The sequence below is a fragment of the Pelobates fuscus genome, chromosome 4, assembly GCF_036172605.1.
Source record: "Pelobates fuscus isolate aPelFus1 chromosome 4, aPelFus1.pri, whole genome shotgun sequence".
NCBI lineage: Eukaryota > Metazoa > Chordata > Amphibia > Anura > Pelobatidae > Pelobates > Pelobates fuscus.
In genome coordinates, this window is record NC_086320.1 from 122743499 (window position 1) to 122770934 (window position 27436).

The 27436-nt window shown below is 39.6% G+C and overlaps 1 protein-coding gene across 2 annotated transcripts in view; it reads left to right on the top strand.

Annotated features, from left to right (window-relative positions):
* The first annotated feature begins 5421 nt into the window (after positions 1–5421).
* ANKRD12 (ankyrin repeat domain 12) overlaps positions 5422–27436 on the top strand; it is a 123480-nt gene continuing 101465 nt past the window's right edge. The window contains exon 1 of one of the 2 annotated variants that reach the window (XM_063451563.1): positions 5422–5654. The gene's annotated coding sequence lies outside the window, so the exon portion shown is untranslated. Of the gene's footprint in view, positions 5655–5685; positions 5771–27436 lie in introns of those variants that run through there. The other variant, XM_063451564.1, reaches the window with a different exon arrangement.

Consider the following 27436-nt stretch of genomic DNA (forward strand, 5'->3'; position numbering starts at 1 on the left):
TGATTAAAGTTCAATTTACAAAGCAAGAAATAAAATTGTTTAAGGTAAATTACATCTGATTGAAAGTGAAACCAGTTTTTTTTTATACAGGCTGTGTCAATTATAGCCAGGGGAGGTGTGGCAAGGGCCACATAAACAGAAACAAAGTGATTTAACTCCTAAATGGCAGTGAATTGAGCAGTAAAACCTGAGAGGCATGATCTATACACTATAACTGCTTCATTAAGCTAAAAGTTGTTTAGGTGACTAATATAGTGTTCTTTTAATAAGGTATAAGCAACATCTACTGTCAAAACCTTATCATGGTGATCAAAGACTATGCACATTTGCTAGTGATTCTTCCATTTTCATTAGCACACCATAAACAGACATCCAAAATAAGAACAACCTATACTTAAAAGGACACTATAGTGTTAGGAATGCAGCTTTTGGAAGGATGGTGCAAGAGGACTCCAGACACTATAACCAGTAAAATAGAACAATAAAAATAGAAGAAAGGGTGCGCCTTTAATACAGAAGAATATGTATAAAAACAAGCATAAAAGTAGTTACAAATAAAGTCCAGAATAATAGTCCACAGTAAGAGAGGTTCTTGTGGGACAACTGTATTTTCGTCTCAGGTGTAGGTTGAATTTTTTCAGTGCGCCATATGGAGAAAAGAACATAAGAGAAATCCAATGGTATAGTACGTAAATATAAATGGATATATGAGAGTATATAATAATTACTCACAATTTCCAGAGCTAAAATCCAGCTCTGGTATGAAGTGCGTGAAGTGGAATGATCCCTACTCAAGGATATATGGAGTAGCAGTGATCCAACTGTGATTTCAGCCGGAAATAAAAAGATAAAATATATAGTGCTCTCTGTTTAACTAAAATATAAGTTAAAGGAACACTATAGTCACCTAAATTACTTTAGCTAAATAAAGCAGTTTTAGTGTATAGACCATTCCCCTGCAATTTCACTACTCAATTCACTGTCATTTAGGAGTTAAATCACTTTGTTTCTGTTTATTCAGCCCTAGCCACACCTCCCCTGGCTATGATTGACAGAGCCCGCATGAAAAAAAAAAAACTGGTTTCACTTTCAAACAGATGTAATTTACCTTAAATAATTGTATCTCAATCTCTAAATTGAACTTTAATCACATACAGGAGGCTCTTGCAGGGTCTAGCAAGCTATTAACATAGCAGGGGATAAGAAAATCTTAATTAAACAGAACTTGCAATAAAGAAAGCCTAAATAGGGCTCTCTTTACAGGAAGTGTTTATGGAAGGCTGTGCAAGTCACATGCAGGGAGGTGTGACTAGGGATCATAAACAAAGGGATTTAACTCCTAAATGGCAGAGAATTGAGCAGTGAGGCGGCAGGGGCATGTTCTTTACACCAAAACTGATTCATTAAGCTAAAGTTGTTCAGGTGACTATAATGTCCCTTTAAAAGAAAGTTTAAAATGTACTCACAATATGTTGAGCAGGCTTATACTGCTCGGTGTATGGCGTTTGGGTGGTATAATCACAACCTAAGGATTCTTTTGGCGTGTTCTTATAAGATGGTAAAAGCAAAAAAGTCAGGTTAAAAATAGAATAAAATAAAGTAAATAACTGAAAAGGAAAAATGGCCACTAAAATGTTATAGGGCTAAAATTCCTTTATTGTAACAGTAATAAAATATATAAAATAATCTCTAAACGCGTTTCGCCAACAAAGACTTCTTCAAGTAGAGTATAATAAAAGGGCATGGACCTGACTAACATTGCTTTATATAAGGGACCATAATAGTATTGAAATTACAAATTTCCCGCCAAAATTGACGTCATATTAAACTTGGTTTTTAATTGCATAACAAAAAAGGATAGCATTAATAAGAAGAATAAATAAACATAATAGCAAGTTATAAATTTATATAAATATGTGAAACGAGGTGTTAAACTAATATAAAACAATATAAAATAATATAACTATAACCACCTCAATGAGATGAATCAGTTACAGTGCCTAAGCTGTTGCTTTATGTGTAAATAAAAAGCTTCTGGGGCGACTGCACTATTTGCGGCAATGGCCACATATGCATCAGTTTTCCCCAGACTGCTTGTAAAGATTTTCATCACCGACAGTTCCCCTGGGGCATTGCAATGGCAAGAAGGAACTCATGCCAGATGAAAGGGAAAAAGTAATTTATTTATTTTTTTCATTTGAAAGGGAAACTCAGCAATGTAAGAGTTGGAACCAAATATTGTTTTTTTACGTTGGAGTGCTTCTTTAAGTAGGGATACAAGTCAACATAGTCTGATTTGCTAATGCTGTAAGACATAAATGAAGTGCAAGTAAATTACTAAACAGAAATTCAATTTGATAGTGATTTTTATTTAACCTACTTGTCCCTCTGGCCAGGAAGTTGGTGTTCATTGCCCCCGACCACCTACCTTGAGGCTCCTCTTACATCTGTGTTCCTTCTCATTACCAACTCTCTTGCTTTCATGGTTATTACCCACTCTTTCAAACTTCATCGCTCTTCCATGCCCTCTCTAACTCTTGCAGCTTTTCCTTTACCATTTGACTGTTTTGTTGTCATCCTCTCAATCTGTGCCTATCCCCTCCCCCATCCTTTGTTCTACATCACACTCATATTTTATAACCCTCTTAACTGTGCCCCAATTCCTTGCACCTAATGTCCCTAAATTGTCTTGTTTCTCCAGTTTGCATAGCCCCTTTTTCTAGAGCTTCCATGAACCCTGAACCAATCTTATAGTCCCCCCTGGATGAGGTGTCAACACCAGCTCTCTCTTAACTGGATGGTGCCACCAAGGAATCCTATAAGTAAATTAAAATCTGTATCACACATTTATTATACTGGTGCAGTGAAAGTGATCTATTATACGACACAACTTCCTACTTTTAATAAATGTTAAATGGTGTCAAACGTAAACATTGAATAATACTGCAGAACAAAAGACAATAAATTGAATTTAAAAAAAGAAAAAAAAAGAAAAAATCGGAGGGCATTATTTTTATAGGAAAATCTAAACAATGTAAAGCTCTACAACTTATTGTAGTGGTTACAGTGCAATCCCCACATATGTCTACTATTATCATGGCTGTGATAAAGGCGATTGGCTCTTGGAGCTAAGGTATCTCCCATTTTTTGTACAACTGTATAAAATTGGTCAAACTGGAGGAAAAGCACTCACAGCCTCCTTGTTTTATAAGGGGCTTAAATTGTTATAACATAAACAGTGTCATAAAAATAATAGAACAGTAACTGCTTTTCTTAAAGTAATTCACTGCAACATACTATTGTGTAAAATATTGTTTGCAGAAAGATTCTCTTTAACTGGTCAGTTACTTTGCGTAACAACGTGAATGAAAGGATACATTCACCAGACCTATGCAGTCATTTCTCAAATTTTCCAACAAACTGCAAAATATTTGCCTAAATCCAATAAGCTGTGGTGGCCAATTTGTTGGCAAATTTGAATAGTGGCAATAGCCAACCTGCCTATATTTAGGTTTTGCCTTCTAGCACAACAATTGTGGACACTATTTGAAAATGTTCGAGCTTACGGATACGTACTAGGGATCGACCGATTATCATTTTTCCATAGCTAATGCAGATTATTGGTTCCATTTCGGGCCGATTGCTGATATTTTGTACATTTAAAGTTTTGAAAATAAATATATATTTCTAAAAAAAAAATTTGGCATGCTGACAGCAATCACACTCCTATCACTCTCAGGTAGCCAGTACATGCTGGGATTACTGAGATCCTAGCATGTACAGTGGTGGTAGTGATAGGAGTGTGATGGCGGATATCAATCATACTCCCATTACTCGGCCAGCCAGTATTTACTGTCTAACCTCCCTGCCTTTAGCAGAGCTCCGCATACAGGGACTCACATAAAGGTGTGACATCAGGTCACAAAGTGGCACTTCATTGGTTGGCAGCTAAGTCTCAGGATGCAGAAGATAGCCTGTGGTGACTGGGAGAGGTGAGTAAGTTATTTATAAATTACAAGGTCAATACGGATTATAGGGTCTAATAATTGATGGAACCGATAATTGGTCTATCCCTATTAAGTTCCAAAATAAAAAAGACTGCAAGATTGTGTACATTTTCAGTCTACAAGCTATAACATAAAACTGCAATGTTCTTTTTTTTTAATCATATTTATTGTTTTTTTTTTTTTTCCAATATTACATCCATATAACAAAATCTGAAAGCATTCAAGGTGTCATAGAATGGTCAGCAATAAAAATAAATAAATAAGTCTAAACTGGAGACTTAACAAGAACATTAAAAAAAAAAATCTAATGTTCTCAACTCTGTTAGACAAAATACTCTATACTGCCAACATATCCTCACCCCATTCAATAAATAAGCTGTGACTGGTGTGCTAATGAAGCATTAAACAAAAACACCATACATAAGCAAGGTCTGATAAACTCCACTTACACTGTATCTATGTCCATACAAAGACTGAACGCAGCCCATAATGCCTGTCATAAAACCATATGGTTTGATAACACAGGTACATGTTCTTTGTCATGCCAATAAAGCTGACTTGAATGTAAACACACACATGGCAGTATTAGTCAATTGTCTCATTGTAAAGCTGTCAGGAGCGCGTATTACGTCATTACCCCGCCCCCTCATCACGCTGTGCAGCAATACCTGCGCATGCGCAGTGAATTCGAGGGGGGGGGAGGGCGCAAGGACAGCTCACTACGCCATAATAAACAACAACTAGGCACAAATAATCCCGCTCAGCTACCTAACACCCCTCACAAATACAGACCCGACAATGAAACAACCCAACCTGGCCCCCAGGTTTGCCAGTATCGGGCCCCGACTTCGCTTCTTCCGTCCTTTCTCCGTGCGCTCTTCGCCCTCCTCGGCTTCCAGAACCTTCCAGACACAGGCAAACCAGCGTGACGTAGGCGTGCGCTCTCAGCCAATCACAGAGCTCCTGGCTGTTTCCAACTGCCAGCTCGCTGCGGCCGGTCCAACCCCCCCTACGTGACGCAAGGAGAAGGGGGTGGGGCTTGCGGTCTTCCATACAGCTCTATGGCATGACAGATTGGCTCGGTTTCAGTGAGGAGCGCTCTGTTGGCCGAAGCACAGTGTGCTGCATGAGCGCTGCCTGGCCCTGCCCTGCCCTGTATCACTGGCCGCACGAGCTGTGCTTGCTCCATAGCAGTGTATGAAGAATTCAGGGCCCGTGGTGCCCAATGCTCCGTGTTGACGTTAAGCGCTAAGAGGGCGGTCCTTGTTCTCCGAGCTCTAGGACACGCCCCTCCCTCTGCTCACTCTCCAGCCCCGCCCCCTTTGTGTCACGTGGGAGGGGATCGACGGCCAATCCGGCGGCGGTCGCTGAGGGCCGTGCGGTTGGAGGAGGAGGAGCCTGTGTGGAAAGGGAGGCTGTGCGGGGACAGAGGGGTGTGAGCGCTGCTGCACGGAGGCAACAAGGGAGGGAGGAGAAGAGAAAGGGGGAGTGAGTGTTTCTCCTGCAGCCTCCGTACCCAGCTGTGGTGTTACCCGGACTCCTGCCCGCGGGCTCTGACTTTGGCCTCGAAACTTCCCTCAAAGCGCGCGCTGACCAACCGACACTCCGCCCGCAGCACGTCCGCGAGACAGCCGCGCGCCCTGTGAGGTGAGTGCAGCCGCCGCCAGTCAGTGAGCAGCCAGCCTGGGGAGAGCGAGCTGTGTGACACGGGGGGAGGAGGGGGTCCGGAACTGACACTTCCATTAGGGACTCGGCGGATTGAGGTAAAGGATCGCTCGTAGCTGCCATGTCATGCGGGTGTGAGCTGGGAATAGGGGCGGCGGGGTCCCTGTTGTGAAGGGGGGGTGGAGGCCCGGCTGTGTGTGCAGGCCTGGAGCTGCTCCCCATGACATCCCCCGGTACCACACACCGCAGCCTGACACTGTCACAGCGGGAAACGGGGCCAGGGGCTCCTCCTGCACTAAACATGCTTACTGTGTGTTTATTTCCCCTCCGTCACATCCTCAGAGCCCTGTCTGCTGCCATACACTCACCATGTACATAACCACTATACTGTATGAGTATAATACTGAGCTCACCAATATCTAATATACTGTATGAGTATAATACTGAGCTCACCAATATCTAATATACTGTATGAGTATAATACTGAGCTCACCAATATCTAATATGCTGTATGAGTATAATACTGAGCTCACCAATATCTAATATGCTGTATGAGTATAATACTGAGCTCACCAATATCTAATATACTGTATGAGTATAATACTGAGCTCACCAATATCTAATATACTGTATGAGTATAATACTGAGCTCACCAATATCTAATATACTGTATGAGTATAATACTGAGCTCACCAATATCTAATATGCTGTATGAGTATAATACTGAGCTCACCAATATCTAATATACTGTATGAGTATAATGCTCAGCTCACCAATATCTAATATACTGTATGAGTATAATGCTCAGCTCACCAATATCTAATATACTGTATGAGTATAATGCTCAGCTCACCAATATCTAATATACTGTATGAGTATAATGCTCAGCTCACCAATATCTAATATACTGTATGAGTATAATACTGAGCTCACCAATATCTTATATACTGTATGAGTATAATGCTCAGCTCACCAATATCTAATATACTGTATGAGTATAATACTGAGCTCACCAATATCTAATATACTGTATGAGTATAATACTGAGCTCACCAATATCTAATATGCTGTATGAGTATAATACTGAGCTCACCAATATCTAATATGCTGTATGAGTATAATACTGAGCTCACCAATATCTAATATACTGTATGAGTATAATACTGAGCTCACCAATATCTAATATACTGTATGAGTATAATACTGAGCTCACCAATATCTAATATGCTGTATGAGTATAATACTGAGCTCACCAATATCTAATATACTGTATGAGTATAATACTGAGCTCACCAATATCTAATATACTGTATGAGTATAATGCTCAGCTCACCAATATCTAATATACTGTATGAGTATAATGCTCAGCTCACCAATATCTAATATACTGTATGAGTATAATACTGAGCTCACCAATATCTTATATACTGTATGAGTATAATGCTCAGCTCACCAATATCTAATATACTGTATGAGTATAATACTGAGCTCACCAATATCTAATATACTGTATGAGTATAATACTCAGCTCACCAATATCTAATATACTGTATGAGTATAATACTCAGCTCACCAATATCTAATATACTGTATGAGTATAATACTCAGCTCACCAATATCTAATATACTGTATGAGTATAATACTCAGCTCACCAATATCTAATATACTGTATGAGTATAATACTCAGCTCACCAATATCTAATATACTGTATGAGTATAATACTCAGCTCACCAATATCTAATATACTGTATGAGTATAATACTCAGCTCACCAATATCTAATATACTGTATGAGTATAATACTCAGCTCACCAATATCTAATATACTGTATGAGTATAATACTCAGCTCACCAATATCTAATATACTGTATGAGTATAATACTCAGCTCACCAATATCTAATATACTGTATGAGTATAATACTCAGCTCACCAATATCTAATATACTGTATGAGTATAATACTCAGCTCACCAATATCTAATATACTGTATGAGTATAATACTCAGCTCACCAATATCTAATATACTGTATGAGTATAATACTCAGCTCACCAATATCTAATATACTGTATGAGTATAATACTCAGCTCACCAATATCTAATATACTGTGAGTATAATACTCAGCTCACCAATATCTAATATTCTGTATGAGTATAATACTCAGCTCACCAATATCTAATATGCTGTATGAGTATAATACTCAGCTCACCATTTTCTAATATGCTGTATGAGTATAATACTCATCTCACAATATGTAATATACTGTATAAGTGTAATACTCAGCTCACCATTTTCTAATATACTGTATGAGTATAATACTCAGCTCACCAATATTTAATATACTATATGAGTATAATACTCAGCTCACCAATATCTAGTATACTGTATGAGTATAATACTCAGCTCACCAATATCTAGTATACTGTATGTGTATAATACTCGGCTCACCATGTACATAGCCATTATACTGTATGTGTATGATACTCAGCTTACTAGGTCCATAGCTGGTATATGCTGTATGTGTATGATACACTCAGCTCTCCAGGTCCATTGTTGGTATGTGTATTATACAGCAGTGTATGAAAATGGTAAATTGTATGATACATTAGTACTGCCAGATCCATAGCCAGCATACTGTATGTGTAAATGTGTCTGTTGAATTGGAGCACTGTGCATGTGATCAGACAGGGGTACTTGTCAAACCCTTTCCTCCTCACTTGACTGTTTACAAATGTCATATTGTTGCTTTTTTGTGTTTTGTTGATGACCCACATCTAAGACTAGGCGATTGCAACTGATTATCTTTGTAGTCATTTTTTGTGCCTGGCTCAATGTAACGCCAGCAGCAAGTTCCCTGACACCAAGCACATTATTAGTAGCCTTGAACGTGTCTCTTGTGAGTGTCTGCTACCCCTAGTGAGTTCAAGGCCGCAAATGTACATGGTTTACCTTTTGGTTATACAAAGGATAGATGTCACAGCAGACTTTTTCCCAAAAGACATGACACACACTGCCTGAAAAGAATACTATATGTACAGTAGTACCGACTCATTTGTTTCCTGGTTTTTATTGTACTGGGGGATGATTTGTTTGTGCCAGTGGAGGAGGTGTTGTGGCTGAGAGGGGTGTTTTGTTGCTGAGGATTGGTGCTGAGATAGCAGCAGGAATGGCTGCTGAATGTGTCACTGCCCATCTGCCTGCATTACTGTCGCTCCAGGCAGCTGGGAGCTTCCCTGCCCAACCTCCATATTAAATGATTTTACTTTCCTTTTTATCATATTCTCTCATCTGTAATAATAAACACATACTTTTAAGACGCAGAAAACACTTTATTGCTCTCTTTTTTTTAAATAGCATAAATGAAAATCATATGTCCTTTCTATTTCTTTTACCGTTTATGTTCATTCATCTCACATAGTGAGCCAGAGTTGTTTTTATTGTTCTTCTAGCTACATACAGTAGCGTAATGTACAATTTTATTTAAGAAAATAAATAAAAATTATACTACTTTGTATAAACATTTGTCTATTTTGCTTATGCTGGCCAGTGTGTCCACGCATGAATTCAGTAGCAGTACAAGTCGTGTAATATAAAGCAAAGAAAAAAGAAAGGGGGTGTGTTTGTTCAAGCCTTCACAGACAATGCAGGCCAGGCATGAATACTGCATAGAAAGGAATAAATGGCACATCCTAGCACAAATCTGGCCAGGAGCTGTGGACACGGTGGCTGTGTGCTGGTATTTTGCTTTAGCATCATTGCCCTACTTGGCTTGTGTCTAAACTGGTAGCTGGCATTGCCTACATGGCTCCACCTAATTTCAGTGCATACTAAAGAATTGCTGATTATTTAGGAAAAAAGCAAGCAAACCCATAAACTGCTCGTTGAGTCCAAACAGAATCTCTGACAAAGCAGTCAATGAATCTTGGGAGTTCCATTTTGCTGTTAATCCTTTGTCAATTTTTCTTTTATGAGTATGCAATAAACCACCAGTAAAATTTTATATCATATATATGTGTGTGTGTGTGTGTGTGTGTATGTGTATATATATATGTATGTATGTATGTATGTATGTATGTATGTATGTATGTATGTATGTATGTATGTATGTATGTATGTATGTATGTATGTATGTATGTATGTATGTATGTATGTATGTATGTATGTATGTATGTATGTATGTATGTATGTATGTATGTATGTATATATAGTATAGTATAGTATAGTATAGTATAGTATAGTATAGTATAGTATAGTATAGTATAGTATAGTATAGTATAGTATAGTATAGTATAGTATAGTATAGTATAGTATAGTATAGTATAGTATAGTATAGTATAGTATAGTATAGTATAGTATAGTATAGTATAGTATAGTATAGTATAGTATAGTATAGTATAGTATAGTATAGTATAGTATAGTATAGTATAGTATAGTATAGTATAGTATAGTATAGTATAGTATAGTATAGTATAGTATAGTATAGTATATGATATTTGTATATGATATTTGTATACAGGGACATCAGGGTGAAGAACAATATAGCTGACCTTGCTGATCCAAACCAACTTTCTTTCCTCTTTTGTGATGCTCCCTCAAATTAGCATCAAGGGTAATACGCATAAACCTGCGTCTATAGCGTTGAATTTTTACACTACTGCTTGAGAAATGTAGCTTTTATTTAAAGATTAATCTAAAAAAAAGCAAATTATTTTGCCCATAGTAAGCTTGAAGTACTCCTAATCATCACTATTTTGTCTCTTTATGTTAGTGTTATTAGGATGGGGAAGCAGAATATTGCATAAAATATTTGTGGATACACAATATGTCTTTGTTCTGTGCAATTCTTTTGTGCTGGTTTCTTTTCTTATGCTGAGCCTTCAAAATCCTTGATACTGCGATGGCCATGATTTTCTTGGATACCTTTTTAAATTTTGACATCTTTCAAACTTAAAATTTGGAGGTGTTGAATTTAAGCCTTCAACCGTCCGATATTAAAAGAGAATTTAAGGCTTGGTCTTTGTTATATGAAGCTGTGTGTTGTTGCAACTGCTATTTTCTACGTTTGCATATGTTGAGTTAGCTTATGTCAGGATGACATTTCATATAATTAAAGGAACACTGCAAGCACTAAAACCTCTACAGCACGTTCTGGTAGTTATGCTGCCAAGAGTGCCCTGGCAGCCTCTAACTGTAAGAAATCAAACAGTTTTAGAATGCTTTCACTTCTGGTGTCTGCCAGTCACCCCCCCCCCCCCCCCCCCCCCCCCCCCCCCCCCCCCCCGCCTCCACTGTTGCTCAGTGAGAGCCAGAAGCAATATAGTTTAACATTGAATAGAGGGACAGGGGAGGGACACCACGCCCTATACGCAGTTCAATGAAGATGGTATTTTTATAACGCTTACGGTATCCCTCTAATAATTGATTTGAAAATCTCACATTTTAGGCCAAAATAGTTGTGGTGGAGTTTTTTTTTTTTATATTCAATTGGCTTTTTTTTTTTTTTTTTTTTTTTACAATTCCTGATTTAATGACCAACTTTGTAGCATGTGCATTGATGAATATTAGCAGTAGTGGTTGTCAAGCTTTATGTACTTTTTAAAGGGTCTCTCAAGGCATTTTAGCAAATGGCATTTATGATGCAAAGAAGCCCCAGGTCTCTGTATATCAGTATCTAGTGACTGGCAATGGCCGTAATTTATAAATATTGCTCCTCTATTATAGTCTCCCTTTGGTAGCTGACATCGTAGGAGGAGGTCTTACTTTCTCTTTGTCAATAATCCATCTGTCTGTGTGTATGTATGTATATGTGTGTGTGTATATATATATGTGTATGTATATGTGTGTATATATATATATATATATATATTTCTTTTTGATACTTTTATTTTTCTGTTTTCTATTTCAGCCTAAGGTGTTGTTTTACTTGGTGTTGTTGGGATTTGAGGAGTTACACACTTTTTTGAGACCATTATTTACACCTTCCTATCTAACCGAAAGGAATCTCTTCCTTTTTGGTGATTTTTATTTTATTTATATATATATATATATATATATATATATATATATATATATATATATATATATATATATATATATATATATTTATTATTTTTAAGGCTTTGCCTGTAGTTGTGGGAGGGGCTTGATTCCCGCTTAAAAGGGCTGACAATCCACTCCCAACTTATCGTGGATTGTCTGGCGAGTCACTTCCAGTTCAGACCGCCAGTTTGGATTGTTTCTTACCTGTCTTCCTCGTGGTCTCCTGGTCCGGTGTCTCCCTGGCTCTTCTACCCGCCGCGGCGTCTGCGCAGATCGTTCTCGGCTCCAAATACCAGGTTCAACCGTAAGTCAAGCCCCGCCGTAAAGAAACAGCTGCAAAATTGCTACCTTTCACGGCGGGGCTCCGTTCGTTTATACCGAGCGTTCGGTTTTCTGTCATGTATTGCAACCGATCAAAACCGTTCGGCTAATTCTAGTACACATATGCGTTGCATGTTTCACTTCATGTATCTTTTCAAACGCGGCCGTTCAGGAAATTTACTGTATATATATTTTCGGTATTCGAGCGATACAGTGTATACACTCATTCGCCTGTTTCAGCTGTTCATACATTCTATCCTTTCGGTAAATTATGGCGAAATGCGCACAAATTTTCACATAATTTAGGATACCCCCCCTGCTGGTTACATATGATACTACAGTCAAAAAATTCCACTTAGGGGTAATACCTAGTGAATGTATCTGAATCTTAAAACTTATATACTCAATAGTCTGTGCGTTAAACATTGGCTGTGATGGCGCTTTGAGTGTTATAATTATTACCTTTTAGTCCACTTTGCACTGTGTCTTAGATCCTGCTGTTTTGGTGTTTATTTACATTAAGCATACTGGACCATACTGACGGTGGCTTTACAAACACAAAACCCGTCATCTGCCTCTGTCATATTCTCCCTGCTCACCAATAGTATCTGGTAGGTTCCTTTTATTTAATTCGGGCCCACGATCTGGCTCACTACAATATACCCATACGCACAGATACTCATGCACATCCTATCCATGGGTCGCAGCACGTCATCTACTGCCACCCTCTCGTTCATATCTTTCCGCTTAGCATCAGCCTGAATCAAACTTTATCAGGTACGATGTCATAACCCTGTACATTTTCTAGGTTGAGTGGTACTGGCTTCCTGAGATTTAGGTTGTCCAACTAGGTTTCTGTCTCTAGTCTTAATCCATAAGCTAGTGGTCCCGCGAGGCCAACACCCATCCTCATACTCAGAGGTTATACGTCCCTCGGGCCAAATCATAGTTGGCCGCCTCGCATGGTTGCATAGAGAGGGCCTCCCATGTCACTCCCCTTCTATCTTATGCTTTCGTTATCCCCGAGAGGCCAACACCGCGCCACAACGGTTGCCTCATATTTCCCCTCGGGCCAACGCATAGGTAGCGCCTCTCATGCTGCTTGGCAATTAGTAGGGACTCCTCTGTCACGTTCTCAATAGCATAATTCTTCGCCACTTGGCATCTAGCTAGCCTACCAGTATCCAGCCACATTGTCTCAGAATAGTAATGTTTGCTGTGGTATCTATTTTGGGGTTCACTTCTTTTTGCTACCTTAACCTAAAACTACTCTGTTCCTTACTAAAAACAATGGTGTCCTGGGTAATATTTCATCACCTTCCCGTAACAACCAAGCCAACCAACCATTATTAGAACTTCACGGCTCCATCCCTATGACATCTATATTCATGCTTTAAATTTGCTTACTATTAACTAGGCTCTGCCTAAATGCAAACCTTTTTCCAGAATACTCCTTCCGTATAGGGCAGCATCTGCAACTTCCTCCAACCACATTCCAACTCATATCATCAAGGCTATGGGACGCTGGAAACCCTCTGCCTATAATCTTTACATTCCAAACCCAGTTAAAGAGTTAACACAAGCTTTTCGTGACTTGTCCAAATAAACAATGTTTTGTTATGTGTATACATTTTGTATGGTACTTTTCTTTTTGCCCACTTTTATTACAGGCCTACCGCTTTCTCGGTTCCGGCACACCACAACCGACTGGTGTACATTTGTATGTATTTATTGGTTATAATATGTTATGTTACCCCTTTTCATTACGGCCAGATTGCCCCGACTACAAATGTATGTATGTATGCTTGGAGGTAACTCCGCATGCAAATCCCTACCTGAGCGTTATCCTATTGAAAAAATGGAGAAAGCAGTTGTTTTTTTTTCTCTCAGTATAGGCCAAGGGAAAATGTATATCCTTGTCCACAAATTAATTTTTCAGGATCCGTATAGCAAACATATGATTAGATGTTACAGAATAAAGTATGGAAGAAATTCAATTTAAAGATGGGAAAAAGCCCCGTTGCGGGTTGAATATGTCCACTGGTTCTTAGGGATCCTAGTCAAGTGTTATCCAGAACATTCTTTTTTTTTTTTTTTTTTTTGTGCAAGGCAATTACAGGCATGTGTGAAGTGCCACAACAGCACGCATAGATCGAACATTAAACATTCAATTTGGCATTTGGAAATTGCACTTTTGTAATTATGTTGGAACATGCTAGATACAGAATTTGGGTATTTAGTGAGAAGATGACATGAGGCACTTATGTCAGGAGTCGTCAGTGGGACAGTAGGTTAAGCTTTAAATATTCCTAACTGACTGCCTGGGAGTGAGTAGCCCAGGTGGGTAGTCAGGGCGTGTATACATGTTAAGGTATGGTAGATAAATCATAGTTTAAACAAAAGGTTAGTGTTATTGCTTCCGTTTTTAGTTTATGCAGCTGGGTTTCAGGCTATTTTTGTATGTCCTATTATATTTACAATATAGTCCTGTAGGTTTTGCAGTCGATGAGGAATAGCTGGGCATGTGATTGGTTAAACAAAAACAAGATTAACTTCATGCTTATAAAGAACAAGTTGGGATGGAGAGAAAACCTATAATATTAGGTGAGTGAGGCTGCTGCGCTGCGCAGAGATTGGGTGTACCTCTCTAGCTGATGAGTCGGTCGCCTACGAGGGAACACTTATATTGCGGAGGAAAATTAAAATGTATGATCCTGTCGGGATCCGGGTAGAGATAACATTGATGGAGTTTATCGGTCAGCCTGAGGATTTTCTCGGACCTGGTGAGAACTGCTCTCTCATCCTGTGCCCGTAGGGGGCAGACTGTACAGCAGGGAGAAACTTTAAGCTTAAAATCTACATTACATGCGTCAGGTAAGGCAAACTAGAGGTCATTCAAATTAACATGTTGACTGTGTGAGAGCTTAAAGGCACAGGCTTAGTTAACACTTGTCTGTCACATGTGAGTCACTAAAAAAAAACTGTTAATTTAAAGGGCAAAGTTCATATTAAACATAACCATGTCCTAGAGCCGTATGGCCTCCGGCGGGTCAGGTAGCACCCGCAAGGCTTGTGTAGCAGGAAGAAAGTCCACGAGGTCCAGCCAGGTCACGTGGGTTGAGGGTCTGGTATACACCGGGTATTGGCGTCGGGCATGGGGTGGGGTATGATGTTAAACTACTTACAGTATGTAGTAGGTGGGTATGTCCGTGTCTACGAGTGAAAGTGTGGTTGTCGGTTCAAGAGTTCATTGTCCGTACCCTCAGACCTTTAGTGGTCGTTGTGGCTGTTCGGGCTGTCTTGATATATATATATAGTCCGGTAGTAGACTGGGCAATAGGGTGGTGTTCATGAGATTGCGATGTTTCTTTACCCGTGCCTGGTGGTGAGTCAGTCTCTAGTGGGTGCACGTTTTTTTGCTCTTAAGTTGTGATCGCTGCGTAGGAGTCTTGTGTGGAGCCCTGGGGGATGAATGGAGTGATTTGTCCTGGGTTCCAGGTGTGATGGTGAGATGTTGTTGGTTGGCGCCTCTGTAGAGAGAGAGTCTTGAGGCAAACCCAGGGTCTGCAGTATGGCTGGGGCTTCCTCTGCTTGTCCCCTGTAGTACCACCAGTGTTCTGGCGGATCGCCAGCGGTAGGTGATCTTGTGGTGTTGAAGCACTGTGGTTAGTGGTCTAAGCGACCTGCGCCAGGCTAGAGTGCCCCTGGACAGATCCGCATAGAATGACAGCTCCATGCCTTCGAAGCGGAAGGGGGTTCTGCTGCGGAGTGCAGAGAGGACCGTTGCCTTATCGCTGCTGTTGCGGAGGGTGATGATGACGTCCCTTGTGGCTGTGGTCGGTGCACCTGCCGGTTTGGGAATCCTATATACCTCGTTTGGGGTAATTGGTGTAGTCTGCCTGTGTGGCAACAGTGCCAGCAACAGGCGCCCCATGAGTATTGGTAATTCGGCCTCTGGTACATTTTCCGTGACTCCCCTGATCTTTGTTAGATCTCCTCATGGCATCTTCCTGAATCGCTAGGCGACGCTCATAGTGCTGGGTTTGGTTTTGCAGGTCTTACATGGACTGTTGTATTGCGGCAATGTCCTAGGCCTGAGATTGGGAGGATCCCTCCAGTTTGGTGATGCGGCTTGCCTCATGGATGTTTCTCTGCAGGTCTGCTAATAATGCTTTTAACACTGGTGGTAATAGGCTCTGGGTCCGCCTCTGCACCGCGTTGTTTAGCCCTTTGTGGCGGGTTGGGAGCCCGTAGGTGTATTTCCACTGTGTTCTTAGGTATTCATTTTTTTCCCCTTACGCCCCATCTGGTGCTGGGGTGTTTTCTAGTCGTTGTGTAACCCCGTGTAACCGTCGGAGCTCCCAGGTTTCGCGGCTGCTCTCTTCGGCGTTCCGGCTCTGCCCCCCAGAACATTCTTTTTAAGCTTCAAAATCTATTTCTGGCATAGTGCTAAAATAAACTGATTCCCATTTATGAAGCAAACGGCAAACTTCTTGAATAGATCTAATTTTGGTGATACATTTGGAATGGTTGATAAGGAAGGACACAGGTCAGTGCAGCTATAATGCAAGACTTTTAGGAATATTGGTTGACGCTTGATATGCCAGAGCATGAAGTGGTCTGGATGCACAGTAAATATGGATTTTTATTTTGTTTGTTGATTATCTGTTACTTCTGTGTTGGCCATGATTTCCTATTGTGATACAGCTCTTTCTTACTAATACCACTACGTTTTAATCCCTTCTTTGTGTAAATTCCTGGTAAAGCACTATTCCCTTCCTCTTTCCACTATTGTCCCATGGGGATTGATGCTTTGCAATTTGCTTTTCTGCCATTGCGTTTGTATTCTCAACAACCTTGATTCTTCCATTCCAAATACCTTCTGTTGACAATGCGTAAAATTCCTTTCTTCTGGTGTTTCTTCATCCCACATGTCATATTGTCAGTTGTCTCTTTTTCTTGTCTTCGCTTTAAATGCACCAGTTATTTTAATTTTACCTAAATGTTAAATTTTTCAGTGTAGTATTTTATTATAGGTTATATGCAAAGATTCATACATTAAGCCATATTTTTATTTTTATTAAAGGAACACTATATGTTATAGTGTATTCTTACTGTTTAGATTCAGATCCCCCTCCCCATTAAGGAAGATTTAAACTTTTTCATTTTTTTTCTCCCGGTACTGAGACTCATTCTGTGCTGCCACCTGCTCCTCCTCCTCTGATGTGATATCTAGCGGAAACCTCTTTGTCGTCTTTCCAATCAAAAGCTCCTCATAGAAGAGCATTGTGGGCAAAAAGCACATGCGTGATGGGTGCCACGCTCTTCCAATCTAGTGCTCTCTTAGAAGCATTAAGAGAAGGTAACATTTGAGGACAGTCTGGTTTCGGTTCTCACAGCGGAAGCACCCTCTTGTGGCTGTCAATGGAAACATTGCCGTTTGTTTACATTTTAAGGTTACAATAAAAGGGCAACTGCATCTAGACATCTTCATTGTGATGAAGAGGTCTGGGTGCCTTTAGCAGTCCTTTAAAAGGACACTATATTTACCAAAACCGCTACAGGTTAATGTAGTGCTTCTTAGGTCTATAGCCTGTCCTTGCCACCTGAGCAATGTAAACGCTGCCTTTTCAGATAAAAGGCAGTGTTTACATGTTTGGTTAGGAACACTTCTAGTGGCAGTTACTAGACGGCTGCTACACAGGTGCTTCCTAGTCCAGTGCTGCACAGTGATTTAATGCACCTCTGAGGAGATTGATTGACACGCAGTGTTTTGCTGTACATGTACTATATTCTCCCAATGCTTTCCTATGGGAAAGCATTGGATTGGCTGAGATCATCAGGATTGATGATCTCAGCCATAGAGATGGGAGTCAGCTGTAGCGAGACCTGTTCGGTGTGGGAGAAGAGGTGAATAAAATCACCTTTCCCATGCAATCTGAGCCTAATAGTTAAACACTTGCGTCAGGAATAAATGTTTGTATTCCTGACACTATAGTGTCTTTTTTTTGTTTGTTTTTTTTTGTTTTTTTTTAGTACAGTGAATCCGCAAGTAAGTTAACGTTTGAGAAAACAATAACGTGGAAATTTGAAGCACTGTTATACTGTACTTGTGGGTCATACAATCTATGCAGGGGGATGGCTGTACATGTTTTGTAACAGAGAGCAGTGTACATTACAGAGCCTGATTTTTGAGGTGAGTGCTTTTGTTGGTGAGTAGTTTGGATGTGCATGCTGTTGGTTAATGATTTTAAGTAAATTCTCCAATAGTAGTATGCCTCATCACAAAGGAGCCAGCATTTTCAAAACTTGCATTATACGCAGTAATTTACGGTAGCACACACCACATACCTTTCTAGATTTCCTGCCCATGTTTCTGTTTGTTCACTTAGCTGTTTTAAAAACAGCTTATATATGAAAACATGAATTCACAACTAAAACAAATGTACACCCACAGACTGAAAAACATTCTAAACCACTTTCTGTAGATGACGTTTAAGGCCTATGTTTTGTAGACTGTGAAATAAAGTGACATTATTTTTTATGACTTAACTAGTGCACGTCTATTTATTTTTACACGTACGTTTTTCTAATTTAAATACTCTTGATTTGGCCTCTGCTGCTGTTAATACATATATTATTGGACTGTAAATTATGCTACACTTTTAGTTAGTCGGTCATTTAAAGGGACACTCCACTGCCCAAATACAAAATAAATAAAATCACTGTTTAGTAGATATACCCCAAATTAAAACTTGCCCTCATTTAATTATATATTTTTTCAATGGGGATATATCTAAAATTAGCTTACAAAACCTGCACTTCTCTTGTCTGCTGTGTTTGCAAGTTCTCCCCTTCCAACCCTGCCAAGACTTTCTTTGGCTGTCCAATCACACACTTTCCAATACAGCTGAATGCGAAGTCTTTGAAAGTCAGGTGCACAGGGTAATTGCTGCATTGAGCTAACCAAACCAGGAAGTAACATTAGTTGTTTTCTGCTTGAAAGCCAAGGGGGTGTAACCAGGTTGATTTATAAAAGTAACTTTCTATTGAAATCTGCACTTTTTGCAAAATGAAAAGAGGAAATGCTAAAGTCGTGTAGGGGTCTGGAGTGACCCTTTTAACATAATATCTGTGCATATAAAGAGACAAAATTTAATATACTTCCTCGTCCCATATTTTTGTTAAGTTCATTGCTAATACATTAAAGATGCAACATAATCTATTAAATAAAATAAATTTTGAAGTGGCAGCTGCAAATTGTTTGCCAATGTCTGGTTAATTGTGTTTGAAAAAATTGCTGGGGATTTTTGAATGGGAATGTGAATTTTACTTGCTAATAGGAACCAGTGACTAAAGAGCCCTCTTCTGGCATGGGTATGAATGTTGAATTATTCCTTGCATTACAGGTTACCTGTCAAACTGATTCTGCAGGTCAAAAGCAACTGCTTGCAGTCTCCCTGTGGATCAACCATCCTTTCGTTATTTGGTGTTCCTTTCATGGAGAGGTCTTTATTGGCATACTATCTACTGTTTGGCAGTTATCTTAACAAGAGCTACTGCAGTCAGCTTGTGCACAAATGTATTTCAGCTGGTTCGAAGAAATTAAATATCTTTTAAGCTGTGCCCGAACAAATCGATCTGTCTAGGATTTACCTGTGGAGTCTTGTACGGATCGACCGATATTGATGATTTTTTTTTTTTTGAGCCGATACCAATAATCTGTGAACTTTCAGGCCGATGGCTGATAACTTGCCGATATTCTGTACATTTACCATTTTGAAAAAATAAACTATTTCTAAAAGTAAATGCACAAAATGTACATGCCACATGTAGTGGATGCAGTGTGTTTAGACATAGGAGCTGTGTGTGTGTTTGTGTAGTGGATGCAGTGTGTATTTGTGTAGTGTGTGTATATAATGAATGCAGGGTGTGTGTGTAGTGTGCTTAACGTGAATGCATTGTGTTTGCATAGTGTGTGTATATAATGCAGATGGTTAGTGGTAGTGGTTATGGTGCCGTGGTGCCATCCCAGGGTAAGTTGTCAAACTGTTCAATAAAATGAATGAATCAATCTAGCTAAAGCGAAATGGAAGCTTTTATTTTACCAATACCTATTAGACCGGAGGGCCCACAGGTGCCAGAGAGACCCATGTAAGTGTCAACTGGTTTGACTGTCTATTGTGGGATGGTGCCAGGGTACAGTACTGGTTATGTTTCTTAGATTGTCTCTTTCAATATTGTCTTTACTGTAGCCGAAATAATGAGAAACTGCATTTCTTCATCTATCCAAGTTTGAACATCAAAGGATAGTAGTATTTAGAGGGTGGGTGGGCTTTGAGTGCAAGAAGAGTTATTCCCCTCCTGCCTCCTCCCGGAAAACTGCCCACAAGAATTAGCTAAAATAAGATGTCACACAAAGAAGTATGTAGTGTTTGTTGTGCTGAGTGTCCGTTAATGTAGATATCACAATGCAATGTTGTGAAATGCAGTAATGCAATATTCATTAGGTTAAGTTCATATTGTATGCTTTTCTACTTTACTGCAAAATAAGCATGTGCCATGACTTTGTTTCTAACTAGGCTAAATATGAAGCTTGATCTCATTGCAATTTTATGCAAATTAGCCATCACGGTCTTTATTTAGTTTTTGCTGACGACCCGTGAACTCTATTTTTACTCATCATGTAGACTCTTTATTATTCCAAATTGCAGAAGTACCAAGTCTTACATACAGAAATATAGGTGTTTATTCACTAAAGCTAAATGCCAGAGATTATGAATAATAAAAGCATCACCTGTGGGGACATTCAAACCAAAATCCAGACATTGATTACAGGTTTTATCGTTAAGATCCAGGTTTTGCAATACAGCTTCCAAATAAACTTTAATTTAGTGCGGATTTCACATTGTCCAGTTGTAAACGAGTAAATGAACCAAATAACAGAAAAGCATGACTGTATGTTCATAATATGTAATCATTCATCACAATTAAAGGACAACTGTCACCTAAAAAAAAATTAATAAAACTATCCTTTCATCAAATAGTGAAAGGAAATGTTTTTTTTTTTAATTGTATATGTAGAAAGAATGTGAAAAATCTACCTTTAGTATATGACTGGATGTTCCAGCCATTAACATGCATCTTGATTCAGACAGTGTTTAATTTTTAAAGTTAGTTGTCTGATGTCACTTCTCTGTGCAGGGAGTAGAGCATGGTTCGTCAACCTGGTCCCTACCGCCCACTAGTGGGCGTTTCAGGATTCCAGGTGGGCGGTAGGGATTTCCAGGTTGATCGGGCGGGTGCGAGCCGGCGGTACCCGTGGGTACCGCCGTGACCATTTGCGGCTCCGGCCCGTGCGGTAAACCGCCAGGGCCGCCTTCCAAAGTGTCCATCGGGTGGCCCATGCTGTCAGGGCCACCTGATGGATGCGGATTGTAAGGGGGCCCGGTCAGCGCTGGGCGCTTTAACAGCGCGACCGGGCCCCCTGTGATGACATCAGAGCTGGGAGGAAGTGATTCCCCGGTCACTCCTCCCAGCTAAAACTGAGAGCCGTGCGGGAGGAACACCAGGGAGTCAGAGTGGGAACTCTGACTCCCATCCACCTGAGCCACCACTGGACCCCAGGGAAAGTCACCCTCCTGCACCTTAAAGGTAGGAAACAGGAGGGTGACTTAAATATAATGTGTGTGTGTGTGTGTGTGTGTCTTTGTAGGTATGTGGTGTGTGTGTGTGTGTCTGTATGTGTATTTGTATGTATGTCTTGTGTGTGTGTGTGTGTATGTGTCTGTCTGTATGTGTGTCTTATGTGTGTGTCTGCATGTCTGTATGTGTCTGTTTGTATGTGTGCCTGTCTGTTTGTATGTGTGTGTGTGTGTGTGTATGTATGTGTGTCTTGTGTGTCTGTATGTATGTCTTGTGTGTCGTATGTGTGTGTGTCTGTCTGTATATATGTGTGTGTCTGTCTGTCTGTATGTGTCATTGTATGTGTGTGTGCATGTCTGTTTGTATGTATGTGTCATTGTATGTGTGTGTGCATGTCTGTTTGTATGTATGTGTCTGTGTGTGTGTGTGCCTGTGTGTGTCTGTGTGTGTGTGTCTTGTATGTGTGCCTGTCTGTTATAGTGGACTATAGTAAGTGGGCTACCTAGCTCAGCCTTCCTACTGGGCATTGCTATAAGGACGGTTAAAAAATAGAAAAAAGGGGGAAAAAAAGGTGGGGAGGGGAATTGAGGAGGGAGAAGAGGGGAGCTGACGCACAAATGAGAAATCATATTATGCGCAAACAGAGAAGTCGTCTGAATATCACTGAAAGAGACCTTCGTTTGTTCCTTACGAAAATCGAACCAGATATCAAATATTTAGTCTCGCAGCATCAACCTCAAGGATCTCATTAATCACTAGTAAAGGTAATTTCAATTTACTTTATTGTTTTCTCATTAACCTTTATAAAGTTAAAAACCTTATAAACCTGCATTAAGTAGAAATAAAAAGATAAATGTACGTACATTTTTTTTTTTTTTTTTTTTAAACACCCTCCTTTCTTAAAAATATTCCGCATTTGCTTGAAAACTGGTGGGCGGTAAGGAAATTTTTTCAACCAAAAAGATGCATTAGTGGGCGGTAGGTAGAAAAAGGTTGACTACCACTGGAGTAAAGTAAGGAATACCACAGAGAGACACAAAATAACAATGAAATAAACTGAGTTTAGTTATATGATCCTAGTGACTGCCAGGTTTGATACTAAACTACTACCGTCTTTCCCTGAAATATTAAATTTTCTCCTAAAATCCCACTAGGGCTTATTTTCGGGAGATGTCTCATTTTGGGGGGAAAACGTTAGAAAGCAGGTCTATGTTTGGGGGAATTCCCCGAACATAGACCAGTTCACTAGGGCATGGAATCCCACTTCATTTTCCCGAACATAGAATAGCTTACTCGCGAATGGAATGCCGTGAATCTATGTTCAGGGGAAATTCCATGAAAATAAATTAGTGAACTAGTGACTAAGCCATAGGGCTTGTTTTTGGGGTAGGGAAGCCGGATAATAGGTAGTGCCATGATCACCTATTTTCAAAATTTTATTATATATTATTGAGAGGTTTTGATGAGAGGAGAAATTACAGACCATAATACTTTCGAAAGGTGTCTAAAAGTAGTGTGATTAGATAAAGGTATACAGTAGATTCCTATATAGTGGTAGAGACCTGTATTAAAATAATTAAGTAGTACACAGAATAAAAGTAAATCGAGACTGGTTTCCTCACATAATCCTGTAAATAGAAAAGGGGGTAAGTATCTGTGGAACAGTGAACCCTCCTCAATAAAGTTAGGGTTCCCATTCAATGGTTATAAATGGGTATCTAGAGTAGGGATCAACCGTTTATCGGTGTTACGATATTCAGTATTTTTGGCAATATCGCTATCGGCCAATAAAGATACCGATATTACCGATAACACATAACAGGACCGCCGGGCACGTTACAAGCCCGTGGTCCTGGAGGGCCCGCAGGAAGCTGTTACCTTCCCTTCAGCTCCCCTGTGTAAATTTCGCGAGTCCCGTGGCTGTCAGAGCATTGCCATGGTTACTATAGCAGCGCTCGGCACGGACACTGCAAGATTTACACAGGGGAGCTGCTGGGAAGGTAAGTAGCACCTTACTGCGGGCCACCCACTGCTCAGTACATGCCACTGGACCACCATGGAATGCCATAGCCCCCCTCCCTGGCCAGGTAACAAGCAGGGAGAGGGGGGGACAAAAAAAAATGTAAATATTACAAATTTTATTCAAATAAAAAATGCCCCCCCCCCCTCCCCATTTTACACAAATTTCTTCCCTGCAGAGACACACACACACACTCTGCATTCATTATATACACACACTACACACTCACTGCATTCATTATATATACACACACTACACACTCACTGCATTCACTATACACACACTACATTCACTTTACGCACACTACACACACTACATTCACTTTAAGCACACTGCACACTACATTCACTTTACGCACTCTACATTCACTTTACGCACACTACACACACTACATTCACTATACGCACACTCCACAAACACACACACTCTGCATTCACTATATATACACACTATACAAACACTCACTGCATTCATTATACACACTACACAAACACACCCTGCATTCATGATATGCACACTGCATCCACCACACACACACACACACACACACAGCTCCCCTGTCTAAACACACTGCATCCACTACATGTGGCATGTATATTTTGTGCATTTACCTTTAGAAATAGTTTATTTTTTCAAAATGGTAAATGTACAGAATATTGGCAAGTTATCGGCTATCTGCCTGAAAGTTCACAGATTATTGGTATCGGCACTAAAAAATCAATATCGGTCGATCCCTAATCTAGAGGTGTTCAAAAAAAGGCACCATGACTCTCAAGGCACTACAGTAGTAGGAAAAAATAGGGGGTTGAGGTAAATTTATTAAGTAAAGGTCAGAGAATACCTTGGTTGCTGAAGTGACTGCAACCTACTACCATCTACAGCTGAACTGAGCTGAGAAAATCACACTAACACTAAACTAGAGGACTGTATAAGTGCCATAATAAGAGTGCTCAAAAAAGTGCTCAGTTAAAAATAAACAATAAATCAGAAATTTAATTTACATCAGTTATTTTGATGAGTGATCAGCTGATGCTTTAAGTCAGCATGCTAGCACTGCACCGCATGGCTTAGTTCAGGAGGATTAACGGAAGCTCCTAAGCACGAGTTTATGTTCCTCCGGATGCAGTGAAGGCAGGGAACCAGCACCCAGGTAGGAATTCAAACCATTCTAAAATGGATAGACTACATATTTTGTGGGTGGGGTGCCAGGTCACACCTGGCACCATAACTACTTTAGTAAAAATAAAGCAAGGTAGGCACACTCCAATAATTAATGCAAAGTAGCCCCAAATGGAGCTCTGTAAGAACTAGGTATTGGGTGCTCACTTACATAAGGCTCTATCCCCAAAAGCTCAAATAAAAGCAAATACAAATGGCGTAAGGCGCACAGCCATAAATGTTTATATACCAAAAAAAAATCTTTATTAAATGGGTACACACTATTAGAATATCTCATTAAATGTGAAGCCAAAAATACAAAGTCATATCATGTTGTAAAGCAACAACCAGAGAAATTCTGTATATATATATATAAATGTGTAATGCGTGAATAGCAAGAATATCAGTATCATAGGTGACTAAATGAGATGCCAATACAATCCAAACCCATAAAAACAAATACATATATAAAAGAATTATACAAAAAGCATTCCAGACTTAGTGAGAAGCAGAGGCAGTCAATCAAAAAGCCCCCAACATTTCGGCAAGATGCCTTTATCAAGGAAGCACTTTTTTCCATTAAATTTCAATCTGTCAGAAGCAAGTGAACCGTCAGCAGTTCCAAATCTAGTGTTTAAAGGACCACTATAATGCCAGGAAAACAAACTCTCTTTCCTGGCACTATAGTGTTAATAGGTCCCCTCCCATCGCTCTCAAGAGAGGTTAAGGGCTTAATCACTTACCTTTCTCCAGCGCTGCGGACTCTCCTCCCTCTTCCGACGTCATCCGCCACATGCACGGCACCACAGACTGTCCAGGAGTTGGCAGATGCTTTAGTCCAGGTCTGGGAGGAGATCCCTCAGGAGACCGTCCGCCACCTCATCAGGAGCATGCACAGGCGTTGTAGTGAGGTCATACAGGCACGTGGAGGACACACACACACACACACACTACTGAGCCTCATTTTGACTTGTTTTAAAGACATTGCATCAAAGTTGGATCGGCCTGTAGTGTGTTTTTCCACTTTAATATTGAGTGTGACTCCAAATCCAGACCTCCATGGGTTGAAAAAATTGTTTTCCATTTTTTTTTTATTTTAGTGTGATTTTGTTGTCCGCACATTCAACTATGTAAAGAACAAAGTATTTCAGAAGAATATTTAATTCATTCAGATCTAGGATGTTATTTTTGTGTTCCCCCCCCCCCTTTTTTTTTTAGCTGTATGTGTGTGTGTGTATATATATATATATATATATATATATATATATATATATATATATATACACATACACACACTGCTCAAAAAAAATAAAGGGAACACAAAAATAACATCCTAGATCTGAATTAATTAAATATTCTTCTGAAATACTTTGTTCTTTACATAGTTGAATGTGCGGACAACAAAATCACACTAAAATAAAAAAAAATGGAAAACAATTTTTTCAACCCATGGAGGTCTGGATTTGGAGTCACACTCAATATTAAAGTGGAAAAACACACTACAGGCCGGTTTCAGCTTTATTTATTTTTATTTTTACACTGTATGTCACTATGGTAGCACTAGGTGTTTGATTTAATTTCACTTCAAACTCTCAGCACTGATGGAGTCTTGTTTGTAGCCATACAGCCGTCTCTACTTGTCTTCTCTCTCCTTTCTATAGGGACAGCATAGAACACCCTTGAAGGTGTTTAATTTAGGAGTTGCAGGGTATATACCTCTATTTCTATGGACTTATACCTATGTTGCAGATATACAATTTAGTTAATCTCTGCCTGTCGTCTCTCTCCTCCCTATAGGGATAGTACAGAACACCCTTGAAGGTGTCTATTTTAGGAGTGGTAGGGATTATACTCCTGTCTTCCAATTTTATCTGCCTCCTTTAGATATTGTTCCATTGATTTTTCACAGTGAGAGTTCCCCCCTCTGGGTTTCAGGAGAGACAGCTCAATACACGATTATCAATGTGTTTAAATTAGGAGTTACAGGGTGGATACATTGTTATTGAGACATTTACTTTTCTCTTTAACCCCCTGTTATACCTCCATATTGACTGGCAACATATCTATCCACTCAACCTGACCTGGAGATTCATCACTGCTAGGTCTGGCTGAGTGGTTTATGTTATTCATAGACTCCTCATTTGATTAATTATTTGGCATACTATACTTTCTTCCTAGCTCCAAGTTCTGTTGTCTCCGTCTCCTTTTGAATGAATTATAATAAAGTCTTTTTATTTTTGGAGACACTAATTGGATAGTATAATTCTATACTGTATCTTTGTATGCCAAATATCAGGGGATTTTCCTCCTTCTAATTGTATATACTCAGTGCTGATGGTTGGGCTAGGGGATACATTTATACTGTTTAGTACCATTTAATATATTAAAAACCAGCTTTGATTCTCATCTCTTGAGTCTCAAATAATTTCTTTTGACTTCATATTCTTCTGAAATACTTTGTTCTTTACATAGTTGAATGTGCGGACAACAAAATCACACTAAAAAAAAAAAAATGGAAAACAATTTTTTCAACCCATGGAGGTCTGGATTTGGAGTCACACTCAAAATTAAAGTGGAAA